We start from the raw sequence: 9,091 nt of genomic DNA on the forward strand, positions 1-9,091 counted from the left end.
GCGCAAGTCCCTAACCCAAGCCGGAAGACGAACCACAAGAGGCGGCAGCCAGTCCCCAAACGCAAGCCAGGAGACGAACCACAAGAGGCGGCAGCCAGTCCCCAAACACCAGCCGGGGACCGGCCCACAAGAGGCGGCAGCCGGTCCCCAAACACCAGCCGGGGACCGGCCCACAAGAGGCGGCAGCCGGTCCCCAAACACCAGCCGGGGACCGGCCCACAAGAGGCGGCAGCCGGTCCCCAAACACCGGCCGGGGACCGGCCCACAGGAGGCGGCAGCCGGTCCCCAAACACCAGCCGGGGACCGGCCCACAGGAGGCGGCAGCCGGTCCCCAAACACCAGCCGGGGACCGGCCCACAGGAGGCGGCAGCCGGTCCCCAAACACCAGCCGGGGACCGGCCCACAGGAGGCGGCAGCCGGTCCCCAAACACCAGCCGGGGACCGGCCCACAGGAGGCGGCAGCCGGTCCCCAAACACCAGCCGGGGACCGGCCCACAGGAGGCGGCAGCCGGTCCCCAAACACCAGCCGGGGACCGGCCCACAAGAGGCGGCAGCCGGTCCCCAAACACCAGCCGGGGACCGGCCCACAGGAGGCGGCAGCCAGTCCCCAAACACTGGCCGGGGAGTGGCACAAATTCTAAGTCCCACGAGCCCCTGGTGACCCGACAATCGGACTTAGTGCAATTTTCCAAGTGCTGCAAGCCAATGTTGGCCCGACAAGTCCCCAAACGGCAGCCCGGTTTTGAGCCACTAGTGTCGGCCTATAAGTCCCCAAACACCGGCCCGGTTTTACGACCACTAGTCCCCCAACACTAGCCCGGGATTCAGCCACTAGTGGCGGGCACAATTCCCCAAACACCGGCCCGGATTTCAGCCACTAGTGGCGGGCACAAGTCCCCCAACACTAGCCCAGTTCTCAGCCACTAGTGGCGGGCACAATTCCCCAAACACCGGTCCGATAATACGCGCGCATATCCCCAAACACCGGCCCGATAATACGCGCACAATTCCCCAAACACCGGCGCGGATTTCAGCCACTATTGGCGGGCACAAGTCCCCCAACACTAGCCCGGGATTCAGCCACTAGTGGCGGGCACGATTCCCCAAACACCGGTCCGATAATACGCGCGCATATCCCCAAACACCGGCCCGATAATACGCGCACAATTCCCCAAACACCGGCGCGGATTTCAGCCACTAGTGGCGGGCACAAGTCCCCCAACACTAGCCAAGTTCTCAGCCACTAGTGGCGGGCACAATTCCCCAAACACCGGCCCGATAATACGCGCACAATTCCCCAAACACCGGCGCGGATTTCAGCCACTATTGGCGGGCACAAGTCCCCCAACACTAGCCCGGGATTCAGCCACTAGTGGCGGGCACGATTCCCCAAACACCGGTCCGATAATACGCGCGCATATCCCCAAACACCGGCCCGATAATACGCGCACAATTCCCCAAACACCGGCGCGGATTTCAGCCACTAGTGGCGGGCACAAGTCCCCCAACACTAGCCAAGTTCTCAGCCACTAGTGGCGGGCACAATTCCCCAAACACCGGTCCGATAATACGCGCGCATATCCCCAAACACCGGCCCGATAATACGCGCACAATTCCCCAAACACCGGCGCGGATTTCAGCCACTAGTGGCGGGCACAAGTCCCCCAACACTAGCCCGGGATTCAGCCACTAGTGGCGGGCACAATTCCCCAAACACCGGTCCGATAATACGCGCGCATATCCCCAAACACCGGCCCGATAATACGCGCACAATTCCCCAAACACCGGCGCGGATTTCAGCCACTATTGGCGGGCACAAGTCCCCCAACACTAGCCCGGGATTCAGCCACTAGTGGCGGGCACGATTCCCCAAACACCGGTCCGATAATACGCGCGCATATCCCCAAACACCGGCCCGATAATACGCGCACAATTCCCCAAACACCGGCCCGGATTTCAGCCACTAGTGGCGGGCACAAGTCCCCCAACACTAGCCAAGTTCTCAGCCACTAGTGGCGGGCACGATTCCCCAAACACCGGTCCGATAATACGCGCGCATATCCCCAAACACCGGCCCGATAATACGCGCACAATTCCCCAAACACCGGCCCGGATTTCAGCCACTAGTGGCGGGCACAAGTCCCCAAACACTAGCCAAGTTCTCAGCCACTAGTGGCGGGCACAATTCCCCAAACACCGGTCCGATAATACGCGCGCATATCCCCAAACACCGGCCCGATAATACGCGCACAATTCCCCAAACACCGGCCCGATAATACGCGCGCAATTCCCCAAACACCGGCCCGATAATACGCGCGCAATTCCCCAAACACCGGCCCGATAATACGCGCACATTTCCCCAAACACCGGCGCGGATTTCAGCCACTATTGGCGGGCACAAGTCCCCCAACACTAGCCCGGGATTCAGCCACTATTGGCGGGCACAAGTCCCCCAACACTAGCCCGGGATTCAGCCACTAGTGGCGGGCACGATTCCCCAAACACCGGCCCGGCGCTGAGTTTATGGCCTCCGAAAGGCCCATACATTCAGACGGGTCCATGTATTTTCAGTTTTCCGTAGCAGGTGTGATTGTTTGTTTAATTAGGTAGTTTGTGTTGGTGACGGTGTTCCTAACTGTGGTGGCTTGTTTGTAGAATGTGGGGCCCTGCGTTTGTGTTATGTTGATTTCTGGTAATTTACTTTTTACTAAGTAGTCTTTCAGGTTTTTGTTTCTTTTAAAGGCTGAGATGATTTTGTAATCTTGGATTATGCTTGTGTTCTGTAGTGTCTGATTTATATTTTGTCCATTCATTCAGACGGGTCCATGTATTTTCAGCGACAGCCGCAGTACCGCCAAAATCCATGCAGCGGCGCTGGATTTATGGCCTCCGAAAGGCCCATTCATTCAGACGGGTCCATGTATTTTCAGCGACAGCCGCAGTACCGCCAAAATCCATGCAGAGGCGCTGAGTTTATGGCCTCCGAAAGGCCCATTCATTCAGACGGGTCCATGTATTTTCAGCGACAGCAGCAGTACCGCCAAAATCCATGCAGCGGCGCTGTATTTATGGCCTCCGAAAGGCCCATTCATTACCAACGGGGCTGCAGTAGCATCCCGCGGCCACGCAGGGGCAGATATTGTGAGGGAATTACATGGTAGTGGACGGAGCGCCCATGCATTTCCAATGGGAGTGCAGTACCTCAAAAATCCGCTCCAAGCCACCGAACTTGAGGGCCCGACGTTCCCTCAACACTAGCCCAGTGCAATCGACATTTCGTTCTGTGTACATTGTTACACAGAATGACAATACAAGGGAATTATTATTATTATTATTATTATTATGTATTCAGCCACTAGTGGCGGGCACAATACCCCAAACACTGGCCCGGCGCTGGCTGAGTTTATGGCCTCCGAAAGGCCCATACATTCAGACGGGTCCATGTATTTTCAGTTTTCCGTAGCAGGTGTGATTGTTTGTTTAATTAGGTAGTTTGTGTTGGTGACGGTGTTCCTAACTGTGGTGGCTTGTTTGTAGAATGTGGGGCCCTGCGTTTGTGTTATGTTGATTTCTGGTAATTTACTTTTTACTAAGTAGTCTTTCAGGTTTTTGTTTCTTTTAAAGGCTGAGATGATTTTGTAATCTTGGATTATGCTTGTGTTCTGTAGTGTCTGATTTATATTTTGTCCATTCATTCAGACGGGTCCATGTATTTTCAGCGACAGCCGCAGTACCGCCAAAATCCATGCAGCGGCGCTGAGTTTATGGCCTCCGAAAGGCCCATTCATTCAGACGGGTCCATGTATTTTCAGCGACAGCCGCAGTACCGCCAAAATCCATGCAGCGGCGCTGGGTTTATGGAATCCGAAAGGCCCATTCATTCAGACGGGTCCATGTATTTTCAACGACAGCCGCAGTACCGCCAAAATCCATGCAGCGGCGCTGTATTTATGGCCTCCGAAAGGCCCATTCATTCCCAACGGGGCAGCAGTAGCATCGCGCGGCCACGCGGGGGCAGATATTGTGAGGGAATTACATTGTAGTGGACGGAGCGCCCATGTATTCCTATGGGCAATGCATTTCCAATGGGAGTGCAGTACCTCAAAAATCCGCTAGAGGGCCCCGAACTTGAGGGCCCGGCGTTCCCTCAAGTGCCGATTTTATACCCCCTTCTCCAGCCGACAGCCAGAATTATATTAGGGACTCGCAATTTTGAGAGGTGAGCACCAGGGCTAATCAGCGGCCACCCGTGACCATTGAGTCCGACAGAGCAGAGGCTAGGGGCGGCCTCGCATCTCGCAATTACCGAGGGAAGATGCCGGTTCTCGAAAAATTTCTAAGTTTTTCAAATTTTAAAGTATTGAAGTATTTAGGGCGCTTCCCGCGGCCCTGGCTTTTGCATGTACCCCTCTAAGCTCCGGTTCTCGAAAAATGTCTAAGTTTTTCAAACTTTAAAGTATTGAAGCCGGACTTCCGCGGAGGCTGACAGGGGGCCTCCATCGAAGCACCCTTCACCCCCGGGTGAGCCGGCGTCGGCCCACGGGCCTGCCGGTTCCCCAACTGAGCGATTGGCACACGAGACCCGCCTCGGAGGGCCCACGTCGGCCGGCGCAAGCCGGTGTTCGGGCGTGCGGCTCCTCCGGCTTTGCGGGTCAAGCTCCAGCGCCGAGGATACTAGGCAAACGTTGGGCCCCCCCGAGCCGAGTGGATACCCGCCTCAGAAAGAGCTGGGGCGGTACGTACGGACGGCCTCACTAAGAGGGAACGGAAGCTACTAAAGCACACGTATAACTGTCCGATGTGCGAACGAAAGTGAGGCCGGACGAATCCGATACGAGTTACGAGTGAGGCGGGATCCACGGCTGGCACTCGCGGGGCCCTCTTGCGAAACCATGCCTCGGCGTGAACCTTTTGGCGGCAGAACCAAGACGAACCGAGGTCGAGCTTCCGTCTCGAGCCACACCCAGACGTCCGACCGTCGCGGAGCCCGACGCCACGCGTGCTAGGGCTCCGCGCGAAACATCGTTTCACGACACCCGCTCGTCAGCCCGTCCGAACGTATACGAGTGTCGCGCGGCCCCCCGGGCCCGGCTGTAGCCACAGCCTCGTCCCGGACCAGGGCCGCACCGCCACCAGCAGCGCCCCCCCGGCGGCAGACGCACTCTGGTTGATCCTGCCAGTAGCATATGCTTGTTTTCAAGATTAAGCCATGCATGTCTAAGTACGAATGGCCAGTACAGTGAAACTGCGAACGGCTCATTAAATCAGTTATGGTTCCTTTGATCGCTCCACCGTTACTTGGATAACTGTGGCAAATCCAGAGCTAATACATGCAAACGAGCGCCGACTCGCGGGCGGGGCTCCGGCCTCGCCCCGGGGACGCGTGCATTTATCAGACACAAAAACCCACGCGGTGTCCGGCGGGCGGGGGCTCAGCCGTCGCGCGCGTCCCCCGCGTCCGGCCTCCGCCTCTCCGGGCGGGGGCGTAAGCGGCGCGGGCGGCTCCGCGCGCGCCGGTCCTCGTTCCGCCGGCCCGGCCCCCCCTTTGTGTTGACTCAGGATAACCTCGTGCCGATCGCTCGCCCACCCGAGGCGGCGACGACTCATTCGAATGTCTGCCCTATCAACTTTCGATGGTAGACTCTGCGCCTACCATGGTGACCACGGGTAACGGGGAATCAGGGTTCGATTCCGGAGAGGGAGCATGAGAAACGGCTACCACATCCAAGGAAGGCAGCAGGCGCGCAAATTACCCACTCCCGACACGGGGAGGTAGTGACGAAAAATAACAATACGGGACTCGTTCGAGTCTCCGTAATTGGAATGAGCCGAACACAAACCCATCGGCCAGCATCCATTGGAGGGCAAGTCTGGTGCCAGCAGCCGCGGTAATTCCAGCTCCAATAGCGTATTTTAAAGTTGCTGCAGTTAAAAAGCTCCTAGTTGGACCCCGGGACGCGAGCTGACGGTCCGCCGCGAGGCGTGCATCCGTCTGTCCCAGCCCCTGCCTCTCGGCAAAAGCCCCCGTGATGCCCTTCGCTGGGTGTCACTCGCGGGGCCCGAAGCGTTTACTTTGAGGAAATTAGAGTGTTCAAAGCAGGCCACACGGCCGCCCCTGCATATCGCAGCTGGGAATAATGGAATAGGACTCCGGTTCTATTTTGTGGGTTGTCATGAACTGGGGCCATGATTAAGAGGGACGGCCGGGGGCATTCGTACTGCGCCGCTAGAGGTGAAATTCTTGGACCGGCGCAAGACGGACGAGAGCGAAAGCATTTGCCAAGAATGTTTTCATTAATCAAGAACGAAAGTCGGAGGTTCGAAGACGATCAGATACCGTCCTAGTTCCGACCATAAACGATGCCGACTCGCGATCCGGCGGCGTTATTCCCATGACCCGCCGAGCAGCACCCGGGAAACCGACCAAGTGTCTGGGTTCCGGGGGGAGTATTGTTGCAAAGCTGAAACTTAAAGGAATTGACGGAAGGGCACCACCAGGAGTGGAGCATGCGGCTTAATTTGACTCAACACGGGAAACCTCACCCGGCCCGGACACGGAAAGGATTGACAGATTGAAGGCTCTTTCTCGATACCGTGGGTGGTGGTGCATGGCCGTTCGTAGTTGGTGGAGCGATTTGTCTGGTTAATTCCGATAACGAACGAGACTCAAACATACTAAATAGTACCGCGGCCCCCCGCGCGGTCGGCGGCAGAAAACTTCTTAGAGGGACAAGTGGCTCTCAGCCACACGAGAATGAGCAATAACAGGTCTGTGATGCCCTTAGATGTCCGGGGCTGCACGCGCGCCACACTGAGCGTATAAGCGCGTCGTCTATCCCCGCGCCGGCAGGCGCGGGTAATCCTATGAACCCCGCTCGTGACAGGGCCTGGGGATTGCAATTATTTCCCACCAACGAGGAATTCCCAGTAAGCGCGGGTCATTAGCCTGCGTTGATTAAGTCCCTGCCCTTTGTACACACCGCCCGTCGCTACTACCGATCGGATGGCTTAGTGAGGTCCTCGGATAGTCCCCGCCGGGGCCGGCCCCGGCTCCGGCGGTGTGCCAGAAGACGGTCGAACTTGACTATCTAGAGGAAGTAAAAGTCGTAACAAGGTTTCTGTAGGTGAACCTGCAGAAGGATCATTAACGTACGAGCGGCAGCAGATCCGCCTCGGTACACCCCCGACGAGCCAGACGCCGAGGGCGGCGGGTCGTCGCAGGCGGAGGAAGAGGGTAGACCGGGACGGGACGGGACGGGGGGCGCGGCGCGGGTCACTCCCGGGCCGCGCGTCGGAGCGAGTTCGGCGGGCGCCACGCGGCGCGGCGCGACGCGAGAAAAGGCGGCGGGCGATGTCGCGCTACCTCCGTGCGAGCGGGGTAGCGCGCTCGTCCGACGACCCCAGTAGCGCGGCGCGGCGCGACGACAGGCGACCGCCAGCGACGGGCGAAAGGCGGCGGCCGTGCGCGGGACCCCCGTAACCGGGGAATCCCCCTATGCCGACGACCCTAGCTCGGCGCGGTTCTCGCGCTTCCGGCGCGCGCTTCCGGGGCGGCACTCGCCTCGACGACCTCCCGTCCTTTAAAGGTAACGGTTCGGGCCGGCGCCCCGGCGTCCGTCCGCCCGTCGGTGTCGCGTGTCCGTGCGGCGCGGGGCTGCTCTCGGCGAGGGTCGCCGAGCAAGCGGATCCCCGCACGGATCACAACGGCCGTATGGCGGCGGCGTCGGGACGCCCGCCCGAGACGAAGGTTCAGGGCGACGAAACGGTGCTCCCACCGGCTACCTTTTTCCCCGGCCAAACGCGTCCGTCGGCCGGAGCCCTCGAGGGGCCGCGTAGCGCGCGCGTGGGCCGGCCCCCGGACACCGGAGTTCCTCCCGGGGCTCCGGACACCGGGGGTTCGGTTCCGCGCGGTCCGCCGCGGTCTCCTCTGTCCATCCATAGTCCGGGCAGGCCGCGGCCGGGTCGGGGGCCAGTCCCCCCTCGGTGTCAGCGCGGTCGCGCCGCCCTTGTAAACCAAACCCACTCGCTGACGGGTAGCAACACCCAAAGCGTCGCTTCGCGGCGCGGCGGGGCTTCCAAGTCGGATGGCCTTCCGGGGTCCGGGTAGGAGACGCCGGGGGCCGGCCTCAGCGCCGAGCCCCCGACCTACCCGGCGAGTCCGGTCGCCGAGTCGTGTCAGGCCCGAGCGGGAGACGCCGGGCGCCGGCCTCAGCGCCGAGCGCCCGACCTACCCGGGCCGACGCACGTCTCGGGCGCCGTCGCGGCCCCGAGCGGGAGACGCCGGGCGCCGGCCTCAGCGCCGCGCGCCCGACCCGCTCGGCTCGTCGCGGCGTCGCGCGTATCGCGCCCGTCGGTAACCGCGCCGCGGGTTAGGGGCTCGCTCGCGGGAGCGATCCGAACGGCACCCGCGGCGCGTTCGTCTCCGGTACAAACCCTGTCGTGAATTTGTCTCCGATCGTCCCGGGCGGACGTAAAAGGGCCCAAACGTACGACTCTTAGCGGTGGATCACTCGGCTCGTGCGTCGATGAAGAACGCAGCTAGCTGCGAGAACTAATGTGATTTGCAGGACACATTGATCATCGACACTTTGAACGCACATTGCGGCCCCGGTTTTACCCCGGGGCCACGCCTGTCTGAGCGGCGCTTTCCAATCGATCGGACGCGGGCCGGGCCCTCCGCGACATTCCGCCGGTCCGTCCGGCGGGTGGCGCGAGAACCCGGTCCGCGCGGGCGAGGCTCGGGCCCTCCGCGACATTCCGCCGGTCCGCCCGGCGGGTGGCGCGCGACCCGTGTCCCCGCCCACTCCGCGGCTGGGGTTTCGCAGGGACCCCCGTCCCTTCGTACCCTCAAATACAGACTCGGGCGGCGCTCCGTGTCCGTCCGCCCGTCGGTGTCGCGCGTCCGCGCGTCCGGAGGTGCTTCTCGGCTGCCGGTGAGTACGGCTGGTACTTAGCATACCGAGAAGGTGCTCCGCGCGCGCGGCTCCGCGCGGCGGCCCGTATGGCGGCGGCGCTCGGCGCCCTCCTCAGGTAAAGGTCCCGGTCGGCGCCTCGGCGTCCGTCCGCCCGTCGGTGTCGCGTGTCCGTGCGG

The 9,091-nt window shown here is 61.0% G+C and overlaps 2 non-coding genes across 2 annotated transcripts; both read left to right on the forward strand.

The window, feature by feature from the left end:
- The first annotated feature begins 5,160 nt into the window (after positions 1-5,160).
- LOC148344898 (18S ribosomal RNA) lies at positions 5,161-7,147 on the forward strand. The gene has a single exon (XR_015849020.1). It is a non-coding gene; the product is annotated as an 18S ribosomal RNA (ribosomal RNA).
- Positions 7,148-8,490: 1,343 nt separating this feature from the next.
- Positions 8,491-8,644, forward strand: LOC148344899 (5.8S ribosomal RNA). Its single transcript, XR_015849018.1, has one exon. It is a non-coding gene; the product is annotated as a 5.8S ribosomal RNA (ribosomal RNA).
- The last annotated feature ends 447 nt before the right edge of the window (positions 8,645-9,091 follow it).

This window comes from Urocampus carinirostris, unplaced genomic scaffold (genome assembly GCF_059441175.1).
Source record: "Urocampus carinirostris isolate Australia breed hairy pipefish unplaced genomic scaffold, RoL_Ucar_1.0 HiC_scaffold_200, whole genome shotgun sequence".
Taxonomy (NCBI): domain Eukaryota; kingdom Metazoa; phylum Chordata; class Actinopteri; order Syngnathiformes; family Syngnathidae; genus Urocampus; species Urocampus carinirostris.